General features: G+C 34.5%; 1 protein-coding gene across 7 annotated transcripts in view; it reads right to left on the reverse strand.

Moving 5' to 3' along the window:
• LOC105208937 (uncharacterized) overlaps window positions 1–20076 on the reverse strand; it is a 363842-nt gene that overhangs the window by 342121 nt on the left and 1645 nt on the right. For 2 of the 7 annotated variants that reach the window (XM_054231281.1, XM_054231282.1), the window contains exon 1: window positions 5689–6790. The exons of 1 other annotated variant lie outside the window; for it this stretch is intronic. The gene's annotated coding sequence lies outside the window, so the exon portion shown is untranslated. Of the gene's footprint in view, window positions 1–170; window positions 1072–1098; window positions 2679–5688; window positions 6791–20076 lie in introns of those variants that run through there. 4 more of the 7 variants (XM_054231290.1, XM_054231285.1, XM_054231287.1 and 1 more) reach the window with 4 other exon arrangements.

A 20076-nucleotide genomic window follows, 5' to 3' on the forward strand; every position in this document is an offset into this window, starting at 1 on the left:
TAGTTTTATTAATTTTTTTCTAATATATATTTTTTGCATTTAATTTTTATTTTTAAGAGATTTGTTCACGGTTGAATAGTGTTTGTAATTTTATTTTTATGTTTGCTTTTAATTTTTGTATTTTTATCAACTAAAAAACACCAACAAACTTAAAAAAATATAATGATTACATTGCCACAACACTGAGTAATTACTAGTTCCCACGTTGCTCCTTGTAATTATGACAACACTGCTTTTACTAATAATAACTCACTTCCAATTTTTTATTATTAATTTATTTTTTGAGTTTTTCTGCACAGATTTCTTTAATAAACAATTCATATTATTTTTTTTACACATTCAAAACATCAAACAACCAACAACAATTACGCGCACAAACAAGTCCACGCGCCCGCACCAACCACGAATGAAAAAATATATAAAAAAAATCCGTTCGCTATCAAAAGAAATTTGTTTGCCCACAATTCAATTCACAAAAACAATAAAAAATAACAAATTCAAGCAATTAACGCAGAAGTCGCAACATTAGCTTTAGATTTATGGCGAAATTCGTAAGATTCGTAAAACTCGTAAATCTGCTAAACAGACGCGTCTTCGTTGATTGCATTTCCGCCAGCGAGAACAGCAAAACACCGCCCGACACCGACACCAATGCGATTGTGATTGCGAATGTGGCTGCAAATTGTTTCGAATGACGGCGACGTGTTTGCGAGTGGCGACTCTTGGCGGCAGCGGCCAACTCTGCTGCCACTGCTGCTGCTGCTGTCAGCTAATGGTTGTTGGAGCTGCTGCAACGGCGCGCAGTCATCAACAACACCAACCACACCAACCACACCAATCACAGCAACAACAGCCAAACAGCAAGAGCATCAAAAACAACAACGGCCGCTACAAACGCTAGAAAGAAAGTCGCCAAAATTCGCAAGAATGAGTAGAAAAAGAATTTTTGCGTACAAAAAACGTTTCAACGAGCTTTTGCCAGTGACGCGATGCAGTGTGCGTCAAAGCGCGACGCGGCGTTGCAATCAAAAATGTCGCGCGTATAACAGTTGATGTTACGTTTCGTAAAAGTGAGAAGATTTTGAAAATATTGCCTACACTGATAGATGACGTAGTCAGTCGGCTTGCCGTGCGTTGCAATTCATCCGCGTCGTACGTCCGTGATGGTGCGCCAGTAGCGTGCGTTTGCGACTACGTGCACCAAGGTTCTGCAATTGCTGGCTGTCACACAATGCCAGTGTCGACCAACAGACACAAACTCATTGCGCCTAACACCGCATAGAATAGAATCGAATAGAATATGGTAATGGTAGTGGCGCTGCGGCTAGGGCGCTGTGATGCGCTATGCGCGGCGACGTCGGCAGAGCGCGTGTGAGAGCGAGCGCGAGGCGAGTGAGTGAGTGAATGCATGCAGCGCGCACACACACACACACACACCTAGAGAAACTAATAGTGCAGGCGCGCGCATAAAAGCGCTAGAAAAATGTTATGTGTTGGTCATTACTGCCTAACAAAGACAACAACAACAACAACACGGCACACAGTATCTCATGTCAACAACATTGGTCTGTCAGTTGTCCAACCGTCCATCCATCCATCCATCCATCCAGCCAAGCAAACCACATCAAACCTGCCTGCTTGCAATATTACTCAGCGTACATAGGTACATATGTACATAGCGACGAACCACATGGGGACATGCGAGCGAGCGAGCTAGTGAGCGCGCAACCGAATTGGAATTGATAAAAACGAATCTTCGGCGCCCAATGCGACGATGACCAAAAGCTTGCTTTCGCGCTTTTTTTACACGCTCGCCACCTAGCGACTGACCACTCGTCTATGTTGTTCTCGTCATCGTCGTCAGTTGGGCCGTTTGGTCATTTTTATGTTTTTTTTTTTTCCTTTCGTTTTCTTCATCCTCGCGCGCTCACACGCGCAATTCTTCGTGCGGACACTCACTCAAACGCGCGCTTATTATGTGTCGCCCCCCTTAAATGTTAGCAGGACATTTCTTTATTATTCTAGTGACGAGGAAAGAAAGTGGGAGGGAGTGAGTGCGTGCTATGCGAGCTTGATTTGTGTGAAAGCGCGCGCGCGCGCCGCACAGCGTCTTGTGTTAGGCGCACAGCAAAATGGAGCAAAGAATTCGCCAATGGCCACCCTCACTCACACGCGTGGCAAGTGGCAGCACAGCAACCCTTACCAAAGCCGAAACAACCCCAACCCTGTAGCTGGGCGCCTTACATTACTGTACTCTGCTTACTTAGAGTGGAGTAGGCGCGCCTATTAGTTGTTGTTGTTTGTGGTGGTCTGCTATGCGTTTTGTGGCGGATCTACAGCGCCGTATTACTGTTGTTGTTGTTGGAGTGGTAGTATTTTGTAGTAATTTTTTCTACCAACAAGTGTTGCATTTCTCTTTTGTGTTTGTTGCTGCTGCTTGTAAGCTGTTATGGTGGCGCATTTTGCGCCAAATGTCCATTAACATTTGATGGAATTGTCAAACAATAAAAGAATTGTGTGCCCTTTTTTTGTTTTTACAGCCTCGACATATTAATTTAGTCGGTTTGTTGTTGTTTTTTAGTCTCATTTGTTGGCATGTTTATAATATGGAGTGCCAAAGGTTTTACGGACAAGTGGAAATATTGCACAAATTTGTTGTTGGTTAGGTTGATTAATGTTTCGTTGATAGAACATTATTTTTAATATGACATCCTTTTTTGACTTTTAAATTGAATACCATTATTTGTTTATATAAATTAAGACGCGAAATAATTTTAAGATTTTTAGAAATTTTTTTTTAGAGTTTTTGGTGCAAAAATTTATTTTTATAACAAGTTTTAATATTTTAATTTTTAAATTAAATTAACCGTATTTTTATCAATTTATTTATTATTGCTTTTTCATTATTAAACTTTATTTTATTTTCAACTTTCTGAAGCAACTATATTTAGAATTCCATTAACCGATTTCTTTGTCGATAATATTCATTTCATAATATCTTAATTATGAGCAAAATATGTTTATTTATGATTAATTACGCTAATTAAAAATAAAAATTGTCAATAATTAAATTATTTCTGAAAAAAAAAGATTTATAAAACGTTTCCTATGGGCATTTTTTACTAAAAAGTGTTAACTTTACTTGACAAAATAAAAAATAGCTGTAAATCATATAAAACCAAGATAAATAAACAGTTTTTGAAAATAGAATATATATAATTATATAAATTTTAATTAATTTAGTTTAATTTAATCATAAATTTTAATTATATATAAGTTCTTTCTTCATATTTTATTGTAGTGTTAAATAAAATGCACCAAAACAATCTAAATGATTTAATTTAAAAATTTTAATTAACTTTGGTTTAAAATTAGTTCAATTTATTATTATTAATTTTTTTTTTATTATTTTATTTTATTAATTTTTTATTAATTTTTTTTTTGTATTTGTATTTACGGTATTTTATAATTAATTTAATTTAAATATGTAAATAAATACCCGTATATGACATAGTCCTGTTTATTTCAAATTAGCACATTTGACTTATATTCACATTATCTAAAACTGGAACATTCACAAAAATTAAGGATTATTTTTATATTTTTTTAGATTAAGAAAATATAATATTATTATTTATTTGTTTTGAAAAAGTTAAAGTTTGTTTTTAATTCATAACACCTAATTATAAATTTTTTTTCATTTGGATTTTTTTAAATTAAATAAACTCATAATAAATAAATGGAACACTCTTTTAAATATTTCACTACGATATTTTAAAATTTTGGTTTTCTTCTGTAATTCTTGAACTCGTATATGCTCCCATTTCCTTTCATAGCATATTTTCGAAAAGTCCGTACAGTTTCAAGTGATCCATTGTGATCAAAAGACTCTCCTCAAACTATCACAACACAGAAACACCTTTATAAAAGCAAAATTTAGAGTAAATTTTGTGAAAGTTCTGTTTTTTGTTTTTTAAGTTAAGCTGGCACTTTTTAACAGATTTTTATTTGTTCTCATATTTTATATTTTTTTCACATTTTCCTTAGAAAATACTTGCTGAAGCGCAAATTATTATTTATTTGAGTCCACTTTATCTCAGTTCAATTTTCACCCATGATCTTCGCAATAACTTTTTTAATATATTTAGTTTTTTTCAATGATCATAGTATTTAATACACAAGTCAAATAACAAATTACCCAAATCTTATAATTTTATTATTATTATGTTATTGCTTTGTTCACAAGATATATATTTTATATTGTTTGTTCTTTAACAAAACCTATTTAAAGTCGTTATCTGTTTGGTATATTATCAAAATTTGTTCTTCACATCCATTATTTTTCATTTCGCAATTTTTTATTTTGTTTAGTCACTAATATTTATTAAATTACTTAATTTTTAACTATTTATTTTCCATTCACTTGTCTTGGTCACAAAAAGTATCACCTTCAAATTTAATTTTGTTTTTATGAACTCCATTAAAATTATTTTTCTGTTCTGTTGTGCTTTTTTTTTGTTTTTGTAGTTCTGGTTCAGTTCCAAACACTATTTCTGTTCTACTTATGTATTTTATATAAATTATTAAATAATATTCAATATGGCATAATCAACTAGTGGAACTATTTGGAGTATTTTGTAACATGGGAGTCTTTTCTATTCAGTCACAGCCACAAATAATTTGGTAGCGTAGCCTTTTTACTAAATTAATTTATATATTACTCTTCTATGCCGTATATTATGCATATATTTTCGACACTTCTGAGAAGTTTCACAAATTCACTTAATATTTTTTAGTCACTAAGTACCAGGATGAAAAGTTATTTGTAGGTTATAAGTTAGGGCTGGTTTCAGCAGTATTTGGTTGTTCCCACATTCAATTGAAAATTATTTTCACAGTAGAAAAACTAAAATGTATATATTATGATTATGATTTAATATTATGATATTATTTTATCAGAATTGTATTTAAATTTTGATATTTTTATGATTTTTTAATATTAATCTACCTCGCGTTCATTTTAATTTTGCACTTTGATTACTTTAAAATTTTTTTTTTAAGTTTTTTAATTCTATCTCTTGATTTACTGCACTTGTTTTTAAACATGAATAATTAATTTTTGAGGGGCTTTCATTATTAATTAAATAATTTATATTTACTTTTTATTTAAATTCAATTTATTTATTTTATTCTCTATTTTATATTACATTAGCTTAATTTTTTATAATTTTTCAGTATTTATGATTTCTGCTATTATATTTTCTAATTTATAATATTCTAGTTTAATTGATTTTTTTTTTATATTCATTTATTTTTTATTTGCACTCAAAATAATTTTAATAATTTTTTAATAATTTTATTTTCAATCTATTATTGTTTATAATTTTTTATTAATATCATTTAATAATTATTTTTTTATAAATACATATAATTTATTAAATTCATTTTTTTTATTTATAAAATTAAATATTTTTATTATTATTTTTTTATAAAATTATTTGTTATATTTACATTTCATTTCAGTTAAATTTTTTTACTTGAAGTCACTCAGATCATTCTACTAAATTTACCACACTCCTTCACAAACTGCACCAAAAATTAATTAATATTTTTTAATAAAAAAATAATAATAATTCACTTCAACTGCATTGCCGTCGGTCAAACGAACCGACATTTTTGCAAACCTACCGCACTTTCTCACTGCTATACTTCCGCTATGCGCACGACGTTTACTGCCTTTCCCGCTACGCTTCTATTTCTATTTCTACGTCGCACTCGGTAACACTTTTTTCAGCCAGTTCACTTTGCAAACGCGTTGCTTGGCGTTGCATTTTCACTAAAGAGTCCCGCTTTTTCGAAAACTTTTAACTTTTAACATTTCACTTAATTTTTTTTTTTTATTTTTACTACAATTACTTATAAACAGCGACCGAAGTAATTTCTTTCCGCCTTTTCTACACTCGTTCAGCCGCCGCCGCTGGTCTTGCTCTAGTCTGTCTGTGAGTTAGTTAGTTAGTTAGTTATTTGCTGCGCTATTGCCGCTAATGCGATCCGTTCTTAGCCCGTTGCGTGTCTCGTCTCGTTCGTTGCAAGCGAGTAACTTTTTGCATGTGTTGCGTTGCGTTCGCTGAGTGTGCGAATATGCGGTGGCTGTCTGCCGACTGCCCGACTAGCTGACTGGCTGCCTGACTTGCTGCCTGCCTGGCTGGCTGCTCGCCTGCTTGGCTGCTTGATGGGTTGGTTGGTTGGTTGCTTGCTTGCTTGGTCGGCTGTTTGGTTGTTGCTTTAGTTGGCGTGCTAACTGGCTAACTGCACGAGTGGCTGACTGGCTGCCCGAGTGACTGCTGTTGACGCTGACACTGCCACTGCCGCTGCTGCTACTGCTACTCTAGTACTTCGATGTTCGTTGTTCCTTCCGCTGGCTGGTTGCTGGCGCTGCCTGACGACCCCAAATGTCCCACAGCTGGGCTAACTCACTGGCTGGCTAACTAGGCCTGTGTGTCCAACGGACGTGTGACGCACTGACTCGCTGGCTAGCTGGTCTAGATGACTAGCAGACTGTTTGGCAGATCGACTGGCCCGCTCCTACTGCCAACACACACTCTGTATACTGTGGCGCTGGGGTCTGGCGCTGTGCTGCCACCGCGTCACTCTAGTCACTTTCCTACACACACACACGCGCGCTCGCGTCTTCTAGAAATTTTTTGCCGCTAATGCCGTTTGAGTGAACTCACTCGCTCGCGGACGCTGTCAGTCTCATATTCTATTCAATAGTCGCCTGTTGTTGTTGTAGTGTATTGGTCAGCGCTGTGTAGTTGTGGCGATCCGCAAACATTTTGTGTGGAGCCCAAAACGCATTAACACTCAAAGCATCAAACCGCTGCCGTCAGCGTCGCAAACTCTTAGAGTCGGCCGTTGGCGGAGGAGCAGGCGGTTTAAAAAAAATTCGCCAGTGTCACTGTCGTGAGAAACGCAGAAGATATCCACACGCACACACATAGTTATGAGTTTTAGAGACTCAGAAATTTACAAATTTTACACAGCGCCGCTTTACCCCTTCCGCGCTGCGAGCCTTTACTTATGCGCGAAGCAGCGCGGCTGTAAGCAACATTCTGTTTTGCGCTCAGCGTGCGTTCTGCTAGCTAATTCATAGCTAAAATGAAACACACACACACAGAGAGACAGCAGCGTCCACCGACGACTTACTCATTTGCTCACTGTGCGTTTCAGCTCCTCCGCACCGCTTACGCGCCACCACCACCCGCTCCTTGTTGGCTGCAAGCAGCGCGACGCACACACTTGTTCACGTCACGCCACGCTCTGTGTGCAAAAAAATGCACAATTCCACTCAAACTAGTCTCCTAAACCTCCTATTGGTCTTACATATGTACGGGTACGAGTGCGAGCCACGGACCGGCGCACCACACCCCGCCCACTTCAAACACATACCAGCCGTGGCAGTGGCATTTCTATTTGCAGTCAACGCACAATTCGCATGCGAACCGGCCGCGGCAGAGCAATGCTCACGGTTGGCGACAAAACGGCCAGAGATCGGGAGCTCACTGGGAGCTAATGACTGAGTGTGTAGTGTTGCAATTGTACTCCTGTTGGCTCAAATACACGAGGAGTGTGCTCTTAAGAGTCACAATTGAAATATTACAAAAACAAATATAGCAAATGATTCACTCAACTACCTGCAAACTACAAAAATCATCAAGTAGTCAGCTCACTTTTTTGCTTAGAAATAGGCGCTCACTAGCAGCTCCTGCCCCCGCCAACCCACCTGTTTAAACACACACACTCATACACCTGAAAACTACAAAATTCACTGCTGAGCTCTTATTTTTGCTCTGCTTAAGCGTCATGAGTTGCAAAACATATCCCCACTAGCAAACATTGCGAATAAACACTCTTAAATGTTGCCAGCAACATGTTGCTATGCTATAAAAAAGCGTTAAACAGCATTTAACTGTACTGTAAAGTGGTCGTAGTTGTAAAAATACTTCTAAAATTCTACTAGCATTCTATTTTAGCTCAAACTCATGTTTTTGCCAAAACTCTTCGCTGCGCTGCTGCTCTGCAACATGTTGCTAGCCGTTGATACGCAAGTAGGAAGTGTCTAATGTGTGGAGTAGGCGATTTCTCCATTTGAATTACATACTTCATAATGCGTAGCGTATTTTAGTGAAGTGTTTGCGCGGCGTATGGTGTGTATACATATATAGATCATTGAATGAAATAGTTTGCGGCACTCGTAGTGCAAATGAAAAGGTGAAATGTTAAACAAAAAGTTTTTTAACCTAATTTTAGTGGTTGGACGATAAAATTTTTGATTTTTCGTTGGCTTTTGGATTGTGTGTGTTTAAAAAGCAGCTGATATAAAAATAATTAGTAATAATATAAATTTTAAAATGAAAATTTTCGAATTTCAAAATAAAAAATATTTGCTTATTTTTTTTCATTTTTTTTTTCATTTTCACAAAACAATTTTTTTTTACATTTTAAAAATGATATAGATTAAAAACAATAATAAATTATTTTATTTATTTGAAATTTTTTTTGGAAGAAATTATTATTAATCGGCCTGAATAATATATTTTTTTTTTAAATTATTTTAATAAATTTTTACGTTTTGGGAACTATACTTCCGGCTTAATATCAGTACAATCTCACTCGAAAAGACAATCATGCAACTCTTTCAAGCATTTCTAAAATTCAAAATCTATTTTTATTTAAAACTACAAATTTCCCTTCCGCTAACTATAGACATTTCTCAACTAAATTCAACTTACTTACATACCGTATATACATTTCTACGCAAAAGTGATCTCGTTATCTATCTAATACAGCCAACTTACAACCTTCAATGTCATAACTGTATGGCAGGCAAAGAAACCGCCGGCAAATTGCGCTACAACTACTTACTACTTGAACTCTTGTAGAAATCTCAAATCTAATGTTGCTCTATCATCATCCGTCATTTCATAGCATTTTTATTCAGCTTTTACACGTTTCTACGCAATTCATATGCATACGAGTGGAAATAATAATTTCTCATACGCATACGCGCACACACGAATTGAAATAAAATTTGCAAAATATTCGCAAAAATCACAAATACATACAAAGCCACACTCTTTTGCCAAACACTCAATGCTCAATTTTCGCAAATTCCCATTCGCAACACAGCAGAAATAGCTACGCAACATTTATGTGCCAAGCAACATGTTGCGCTGCCAACGCACTCAACATTCTACGTGTATATTCGCAAACTCACCAACACACTGCCGCACACACACACACCGTGTGGTCCTCTTATCTTGCGCACTCGCTCGCGCCAACGCAATTCACTCGCTCTTTGGCTCCCCACTTCGGCTGCGTATGACATCAGCGGCAGTTGCGTCGGCGGCGTCACGACTCTTTGCAAATTTGCGAATTTTTTTGCCAATTCTCTTGCTTCGGTTTATTCTATGCTGAAATGAAATCGAACTCGGTTGGCGTTTGCGAATTTTTGCTCACACATTTGTGGCGAATTCTTTTTGGTTTTTTTTTTTCGGCTGGCGCTGCTTAGTTTGAAGAGTCTTCTCAGTGAGCGCTTATCTGCTTGTGTGTGTATGCGCAATTGTTTGAGTGCGAATTTTTTGTATTTCATATTTCTTTTTTTGTGTGAAGATGATCCGTTGGCAAACTTCAACCGCGACAAACATAAAACAAAATACATTACAACAACTCAAATAAAGGCAACCATGCGACCGATAAAGATTTATTTTTGCTAAACTTGGCGTTGAGAAATGTTATAACACTCGTAGGAATGTATATGTGTGTGTATCAGCTTTTGCAAAATGTTTACAGAAAGCATAAAAATTTTAATGAATTGTGACACGATCGGTTAAAATTATGAAAATCTACGCCAAATATATTGTGTAATATAGAATGGTCTTCCAAGAAGTGAGAATTTTGCAGATTCAACTTGTCGGTTGCTTTAAGTCGTCTGATCAAATCTTATATATAGAACGGTTTATAGCTAGTGATCATGGCATAGTTGGAAATTATAAAGAAATTAATCATATTTCAACTCAAGAAATCCCATTAGAAATGTGAGGTTATATAGGTAGGTTGTCTGACAACGCGCCTGGGCATTTAGGAGGTCCATCGTGACATGTGAGGTTAGGTTACTCATCATTTATTTTAGTTTGAAGTTCATGTGCCTTGAGAATCTTATAAAAACAGGTTAAATCATAATTTTTTCGCTACTTTCTATTCAACATTTGTCAAAAAAAACATTCAAAAGTCCAATCCTAGGACCTGAATGAAGTGGTTAGGAATTAAACAGAGACTATTTGTATAGTTTTTTAACCTAGTATTGAGTTAACCAAGAGGAAGATGACATGTTAATTAATATTTGAGAAGTTGTCCAGGCTCAAAGAGTTAATTAACTGATTTTAACCAAACTTTGGTGATCAGTGAGTAATTACGTTAAGAAAACATAACCTTATCGTAAAAATCAATTCCCTGCTTTTATTACACTATTGTTCAATTTCAATAATTCAAGGCCTATTTAAATATCAAATAGAAAAGTGTGTCAAATAAAAACCGCTTTATAGCGATTTTTTACTATTTGTAAACATTTCTTCCGCATGAAAAAATTCTCTTCAGACAACGAAAGATCTCCAGTCGCTTAAGAAATATCGTCTAGACGATCAATATGAATCGTAAAGTTAAAACGTTTTCTATTAAAAAATAATAGTAATAATAGTATATTAAACATGTTTCAGAGTCAATTTCGTATAACTAACGACAATTTTAGATGCGCCTTTCACAAGAAACTTCAAAATTATTCGATTTACTTGAGTTGTTGACAAGTCTACTCTCAATGAAATCAATTCCATCTATCGACTATCTAAGGCTATATTTCAGTATAAAGTAGGCACCATGAATTCAATATAGGGGTATAGAATATCTTTAATTTATCAGAATCTGAAACACACGACAGAAATATTTAAATGCTGGAACATAAACGAAGTCATATTCTTGGCGCAAAATATACATTAATTAGACATAAATAAGTATAAAGATAACTACGATATTTTGGCATGACGAGGAAAACATCTTTATGAAGTTAGACAGAAGACTACAAAAACCAAACATATTAAAATAGTATAGACCCTTTCAGATAATATCCACTAAAGGAGACTGCCCTATATATTAGTTTTCTGAAAGTAAATTCACACTATAATAAATATAACAAGGTGTTTTTTTTTTCAAACCAAATATATAGCATAGACAGATTAAGGGCTAAGACCTCAATATGACCCGCGATTTTTGGCTACTTTTTTCCACATGTGAATGCATAATAAATACAGACATAGGAAAATGGTAGGTTCTAAAGGATCTTTCGTGACGAGTTAATCTGTCATTTAGCAGCAATATGAACCTAACCATTCACCTAATTACTGGCAATTTTAACCTTATATAACATAACCTCAATTCAATCACTCAAAAATATCATATTCATCATATATTTTAATATACTTTAATGATTTGAAATGATTTACTAAAAATTCTATATTAGCATTACAACATATGGACTTTGGCCCCACAAAGTTCGTTAAAAGCGAAAAAGCCGAATTCAAATATATTCTAAATAGTTTCTGGTAAGTAAAATACTCATAGAAAGGCGAATAAATACTGGATCAGCGACCAAACGAAACGGATAGAAAAATTTTATCAAATAAAAAGTTAAATTAGAAATAAATAAAAAAAACTTAAAAAAAATTATTTTGGAACTTTTATAGTTACATAATCACTGATATGACCATTTCTTAAATATTAAATATTTAATTACTTCTAATGGGTGTTTTTTATACCTTTCATTTTCAATGAAGGAATATTTCTTTCGGATTTGGACGTTTTAGACAGCTGTTACTTGATTTAAACTCAATTTGGCCATGCCATGTAACAGATTTAGTCCGGAAAACATTTGTTGCTGACATACGGCAATTGGTGCTGCAAAAAGTGGTCGAAAATTGGGCCTCTCGGCTGGAATTTATTTCAGCTTGCCGCAATCATATTTTAAAATTAAAAAATAATAATAATGGTAAACCCTTCTTTATAATAAAGCTGAATTATATCCAATACCATTAATTTTCATGCGTTTTATTTCTTCTTCAAAACCACATGTCTAAAAACACTTTTTACTAATAAGGATATTATTAAAATACGAAATAAGAATTTATAAATTTCTACTAACAACAAAAAAGCACGAAATTTTCACCAAAATCTACGCTTGGTATTACCAAAAAATAATCGAAAATCAATTGAAGTCGATGGCTTTGTGAGCGTCGGAAAGCGACATTACATGGACGAGTGCAGTTTCACCAAAAACACAAACACATACCCAAAATTTAAACAAAAACAAATCAAGACACACAAATGTGTGTGTGCGTGTGCATGCTTTGTTTCGTACATATTAGATATATAAACAAGTTTAGGTATATAAAGTAAACAAGCACACAATAAGAAAACAACAAACACAGAGACACGCACACACAGGAACACAAACACAAATGGAGTGGCCCCAACGCATACGCGCACCACGACGCGCTGTAATTCTATACTCCTTATTGAGTTTGTTTTGTTTTATTTTGTTTTGTGTGCATTTTCATCGGTGTTTTTTGTTTTCATTTGCGTTTTCATTGTTTGCTCAATAAAATCGAAATGTGCCGCCGCCACCGCCGCTGTCAGTCTGCCTACCAACCCGCCACCCAAAGGATAACAACAACAATGCAACCAACATGTTTGGCGCTCGCCAACGCAGCCGCCCGAAAATGACCCAGCGCACCCATGATAGTTGGAGATATGGTGGAGGAACAGTCATGTCCTGTTAAGCGCCCACACGCCTCCACTGCCGAAGCAGCAAACTTCGAAATCGGCAAATGCCCAAAATCAGTTGTGCAGACATGCAATGCCGGCTGAGTACGCACACACACACTGACACACACATTTAGTTGTTGTTGTTGCATGAATTGCGTGCTTTTTGTTGGCCGTTTGGTCGCGTTGCCAAGGGTTTCCTTTGTTGTGCCGCCGCGCGTACGCTGGTGGCAGTGGCGACGTCGGCCACACAGAGGCTAGCAACCTCACCTGCCACCCTCTAACCTCAACTTTCGCCACACTAACGGCACTTGTGCCTGAGCCGTGTTGGTTTTATGTGTTTTGTTTATTTACATATATCCTTCAGTTGGAATCGAGTAGAAATTTTCTTGTTTGTTTTGCTCGTTTTGTTCGTTGCATTTTTGTTTCGATTCGTAAGGACACCGTTGAGAGCGACATCTAGCAAAGTGTTGGAGAAAGCACGAGAGGAAGAGAGTGTTATTATGGTTACTCTCTCGTGATTTCTCTCTTCATTCATCCATTTCGTCGTTATCCTGTCGCAACCACATACAAGCTTCTTCCTTGCAACTTGTTTATTTGTTGTATACATGTTGCGTGCAACATGTTGCCACGCACACACTTTCACTGCAGTCTACACGGCGGTTCGACGCTGTTCGCTGCGTTGCACGCGTCACTGCAAGTGACAAAAGTCCTTTGACTCCGATGTTAATTACCCCCACGCGCTTTTCGTTGACAATACATACAGACACATACATATATATATATATACATAGAAAGCAGAAAAAGAAAAATTGTCGCGATTTTTTCATTTTTAAATCATATTTTTCGGAGCGCCTGACGGTTTCATCACTTTTTTCGGGTTACAAATAAATATTGAAAGACGCCATGCAAATACATATACTAGTTTTTGTTATTGTTGTTGCTGCTTGTCGGTTATTTGTCATAATCCCTGGCAAGTGCGTGTGCATATAAAAATTGTGCTCCGCACTCCCCTCTCAACATAAAAATCCACTTGCATACATGGCACTCGTTACTCGCGAAGATTTCAACGGCTTTCTTCGCTTGTTTCTTTTTCATAATTTTTATATTATTTATTTTGTGTTGTGATTATTTTTTCCACATTTCAAGCCATCCTTTGAGTTGCCCTTTGTATGTTTGTAGCGACGGTACATAAGCACATATTTTCACGGTTCGTTCGAAAAGGCGAAAATTAAGCACGAGTGTCCTTACGAAAATGTTAATGAACTCATTTCGTTTGCAGTCGCACTTTTCTCTGTTTATTTGCTTGTGTGTGCGTGTCACTTTTTCGTATGTTGTTGTTATTTTTGTGTGTTTTTTGTGAATTTCATGTTGCGTTGTTTTGCTGTTTGCCTTGTGTGAAGTATTACAAGAACTTCAATGAGCCACTCGTGACAAAGTTTAATTGCACGAAAAACGGGCAGTAGAATTTGTTCTTAAAGTGCATTCGTTTGTTGGCGCATCGCGTTTCGCTTTTTTCGTGTGTTTGTTGTGCTGCTTTTGGTTAACTTTAAGAAAGTTTTCATTGACGAAATTTGGGTTAACTGCGTATAAATTGTGTGTTATTATAAACAAAAATATTTATTTTTCGTTCATTTATATAGAATAAAAGCAATTCTCAACAAGTTTATGAATTATTTTTAATAAAGCATGGATAAATTATTTTAATTAGAATTGTTCTCATCATAAAGTTTTTTTGAGGAGGTTAAAGTCGTCGATCGATATCATAGGCATCAGAGCCAACTTTTTATCAAAATCTTTATTTATGAACCGATTTGATATATGTTCATAGGTGACGTTAGTTGACACCAGAATCCAATTATTACCAAAACCAGTCCGATATTGTGAAACTAATGGTTTTGCTATATGCAGTAACGAAGGGAGTGTGTAAGTTAATGGGAAAGTCCATATACAATTTTTAAAATATCAAGTTTTTAAACTAAAAGTATAAAATATATACAAGATGGAAAAATCTCGAATATTGACGAAGTTGGCCAGAGTGAATGCGTATTTCTAAATTCTTACATTTTTGAAAGGCTTATTTTGTATAGAAGTGTTTACTTTATTTTTTAATTTCATAGGTTTAACTTTCAATCCTTTCTAAAACACACTTTAATTTTTTGTTTGAGATCAATGGTTTATGAATGATAATAGTGATCGCAGCAGTCAAACAATTATACTGAACAGGCATTTTGAAAGAAAAACAGGAAAAAATACTTTTGTACTCTAGAAAGTTTTGATAAAATAGTGTTAGAATTTAAAAAAAATTAAACTTTATAATATTTAAAAAAAAATTAGGCTTTTACATGGACTTTCCCTTAATTATAATCGAGGTTATCTAACGGAAGATCCATAAAACGAGTTGTTTCGACGGGGTCGGACCCAAAGGAGAGGGGTATTAGATGTGTAGTTTGTTTGGTCATTCGGGGACTCATTACATGCAGGAATATGTCAGGGTCTTGTCTGGATAGGCAGAATTTTTGTTTGCTACAGTATACAGACCGAAGTTGCGCAAGAAAATTATTAGATTTCAGCACTTACGGATGATTTTATAAATATCCAATATTAATGAGGCGTTTTATGAACTAAATTTCTTATATATTATTCAATTATATATCATAAGGAGGAAATTGTCTCATAAGATTAAGCATATAGTTTATGTAAAACATAAATTTCTAAATTAATAAATTTAGTTTGGACAAACAATGGTGTAACTGCAAATACTAGGGATTCAAGTAACCGTCCATACTAGCAAGTTTCATAATCACAAAAAAATAACTCAGTCCAAAAAAAGTCTTATTGAGGCCTATAGTAAGGTTACTACAGCCAATTTTGAATATTATATGCATAAAATCATAAACAAATCGAGAAGATAAAACCTTTTGAAGTATAACCAAAAGAGATATTTTAAAAAGGTTTTAAGGCAATTATATCAGCATATGGATCTTTATACATATGTATGTGATTTCATTTTTTATAAGAAAAGACAAATATATGTAAGTTTTCAGCCTACATAGCTCAACAGTTCAAGGAACTGAGTACCTTATTAAATATAAACTCTGATTTATCTAAATTTTAAACAAAAAACTATATAAGGTAAAGATTCCATAAAGCTATACTTAAAAAAATAAGAATAATTGAAATTTTCTGATTCGCTTCGAAATATTTTTAAATAATGCTTTATATCTCAACTAAAAAATTAAAATAAAACTGTCTTCAAGGCAGTTAAAAGAGTTAAATGCTCCTCTATTGGATGTGGTAGTATTGATTTTCGATTTTTAAGTTTTCGAAATTATAGATATTTTCATAAAAAAAACTGACTATCTTCTCGTTTTTCAATATAGCAACATGTATGGGCTTTATAATAATGTATGTTTCTAACATTAACAAAAAATGTTGACACACCAACCACCCCACCCAACAAAATTCTTTTCCACTATGCATTGCAAAACCAGCACCTTAACGCAATTTATTGAAACTACAAATATGTATATAAAACAATGTTTGGTGGTCAGAATGTTGATTAGCAACATGTTTCAGCAACACACAACCGATTGCTATCTCTTTTATACACACAATAGAGGCGACTGGACAACGCACACAATCAGCCACACCACACACACGCGCGACACGTTACACGACGCACCAACAAAACAAATAAAAACGCACAATAACAACAACAAGACTGCTTGCTTTCCGGCATTTACACACCCTGCCTGCGAGTTGCCTGTGTGCCTATCGTAACAGCCACCTTCGTGCGGCCTATTGCTCACAACGCATACGGTTTACAACAAAAGCACACTACTACAACAACACTAACGCGCACGTAATGCACATAATAAAAGTAGGCTGGGTTTATGGCGCCCCGGCCTAAAGCCATAACCATAGCCGGAGTCGTAGTCGTAGTCTCATGCATACAAACGGCTTTACGCACACACATGTCTTTGGTGTTGTATTTATATGTATGGCCAAGAAGCAAGAGAATGCAATGCAGTTTTTCTGCATTATTTTTGTTTCATCGCCAACGAAGTACTCCTCTCTTCACTCTGCTAGGCAATTATATGCGGATGCATGTATGGACATACATATGTATGTATGAGTTTGGACACAGTGACGGCCTATATTGGTTGTTCGTTGTTGCTTTTGTTGTTTTTGCTGCTTTTTATTGCTATTTACACAGATGCAATACGCGGCTGCAATGCGTTGGTGCAAGCGAGAGCCACAACAACTAAATATGCTGTAAATAAGTATGGACGTAGCACATATGGGAATAGTAAAGTGCATACTTATGTGCATACATATATATTCATATATGTAGAAATATAGAAAGGTAAATACGTATATAATAAAACCTTAGTGCGAGACATGTATTGCTGGCAGTTATGGTATGCTTTTGGTGCTCGTATGTACATACATATATATGTACATATATTTATCTATGAATATATACATATGTATATTTAAACGTGCATAGTTTCGCTTGCACTTCTGGTCACATAACATTGATGTTATTGTTATTATTGCCTCTACCAACAGTGGAGACTGTGTTGTTTTAGCGAATAAATTCGTCAAATAAACCGCAAGTTCGCCAACTGACTATTAATAATCCATATAACAGGTGAATTTGTGTGTGTTTGGTACAATAATTGAACATTTCGACCGAAATACCAAAAACTAGAGTAACTGGGGAAAATAAGCTGATTTTGGTGAATAAATAGATTTTTCATAATTATTTAGAGGGCTTGGCAGTTAATTCTTTACTTCCTAAATACATATGTATGTAAATATCACATGCATGAATTAAGGCAGTAGTCTGCTTTACAGGCTTCAAAAAATCAATTTTTTGTTTTGTTTTAAATCTCTTCCAAAACTATCCAAGAATATGCCTTTAAAATTCCAGAGGCCAATTCGACATGTTTTCGAAGCTAGAGCAGTTTTAATGGCCGAGCGTCGAGCAGGTGCGAATGCGAATCCGAAAACTTTAAAGCGCGTTTTCTCGAGTTTTCATTTTCACAAGTGTTAGAAAACGGTGCCGGCGTTAGCAAAAATAATATATGTCCAGTCGAAAAAAACCAAAATGATCTGGCTTCAGTATTAAATTATCTTCTATTTGAACTAAAAAGTTAAATACAAAAGTATTATTTAAACTACTTGTTTTGCAACTTAAAGTAAATTTTTTTCTTAAAAAAGTGAATTTTTTTCAAACTTCGAAAAAATTTGGAATTTTATAACTTCTTCGGTATTTTTTTAGTTCATATAGAAAAGAAATTTATAAAAATTAAAAAAAAAATTGGTTCGACTGTTTCAAAATCACCGCACGACCTCCATCACCGGCACCGATTTAAAAGTGCAGACTCCAGGCGCTCCAAAAAAATACTTACAACTTTGAAAAAATTTCAATATTTTTTAATAATAAATATTGTTTTTTAAGCCTCAAATATAGTACACTATCGTCTTAAAATTCCGTTAACCGCAATCATTTCCTCCCCTTTCAAAAAAAAAATATGCTAAAAAAACGCTTTTTTTTCGGCTTCTAAAGCAGACTACTGCCTTAAATAAACTTTTTGTGTGTTCTAATATCGTCAAGACAACTAGATGAATTAGTAAGTCTTTATCTAATATAAATATTTAAATATTCGGTATAACTTTAAGATCATATCATTGTTTTTATCATAATTAAGCTTTCATTGAAAGTTTACTCTTAGTCCCCATCGTATTTAAAATACTCGACGCTTTTAAAAAACAATCTGAAGGAGGTTGTTTCATGAAAAATAATACATATACAATAAATATAGAAAAATAATAAAATAAAATTTGAAGGATTACATTTTAATCCTAGGATTACATTTTAATCCTTAGGTTTCAAAACTTTTGTGTTGACTTTTTAAATAAAGCAAAATTTTTAAAACATTATTCATATCGATCCGCATTACATTTTAAAGCGTTAGGTGGGCTGCACTCAGATTTTTTTACAAAATGAAAAAATGGGCGTGGCATCTCCCACTTATGGGTCAAAAACCATATCTCAGGAACTACTCGACCGATTTCAATGAAATTTGGTATATAATACTTTCTTGACACCCTGATGACACATGTGAAAAATTCAATTTTGAATTCCATCTGATTCCTTCACTTTATAATGTATAAATAAGGAACCAATGAAGATAGCGGAATAAAACTTTACACAAATAGTACATATCATCTCTGGCTTCACTTGAGAAAAAATTGTCGAAAACGGACTATAACTTTTCAAGACCCTAGATATCGGACATGTTGAACTCAACGCCTAAGGGTAAATTTTAACCAAAAATATTGGTAAATCTCTTAGATAATTTAATGTAATTCAGAGGAAATTGTTTTCTTCTAATAGTGTGTCTCTGTTCCAAAAATTATTAAAATCGGATAATAACATCTCCTAGCTCCCATGTACCTAATTATAGGTTTTTCAAAAATACGGTAGGCTTTAATCTACATATGTATATGTATTGATAAATATGTGAGATACTATATCTTTGCGAAATTAAGTGCGTGTATAGTTTGGGATACAGTGTACCTAGCTGGTGAAAATGAATGAAATCGGTTCAGGAATTACCTCAGCCCTCATACACTATATAGGACGATTTTCGTTATTCTATTAAACTTTGTGCCGAATTTATAGGTAAATTTGGGTGTTATCTTATTAAAATTTCTTCAATAAATTGCGAGAGTATAAAATGTTCGGTTGCACCCGAACTTAGCCTTTCCTTACTTGTTTTTATATTTTTTTATATTTCTTTTACAACTATTTTTTCCAGCCACTATATGGCGGATTTTGACCAAAAAAAAATTTTTTTGACTAAAATTCTGTCAAAAATTCAAATTTCAATATTAGATTTTTTCCTTCGTTCATTAACTAGATTTATTCGTTTACTATTGAAATACATCGCTCATTTATTTGAATAGTGTCATAACTCAAAAAATACGATTTTTGAGTTGAGTATGCAGAAATGTGCACAGCGTCCATATTGCATAAAAATTTCATTCCGATGCGTAGGAAAATAAACCGTTATATAAGAATGTGCCGTTCTTTAATTGTTATGTTGCAGTAGTTTTTAACCACAATAACGACACTTCTCAGTTGTGCCAGAATTTGTTATAATGTTTTTTACGAAATAACGACATATTTTG

This window comes from Zeugodacus cucurbitae, chromosome 5 (assembly GCF_028554725.1).
Source record: "Zeugodacus cucurbitae isolate PBARC_wt_2022May chromosome 5, idZeuCucr1.2, whole genome shotgun sequence".
NCBI lineage: Eukaryota > Metazoa > Arthropoda > Insecta > Diptera > Tephritidae > Zeugodacus > Zeugodacus cucurbitae.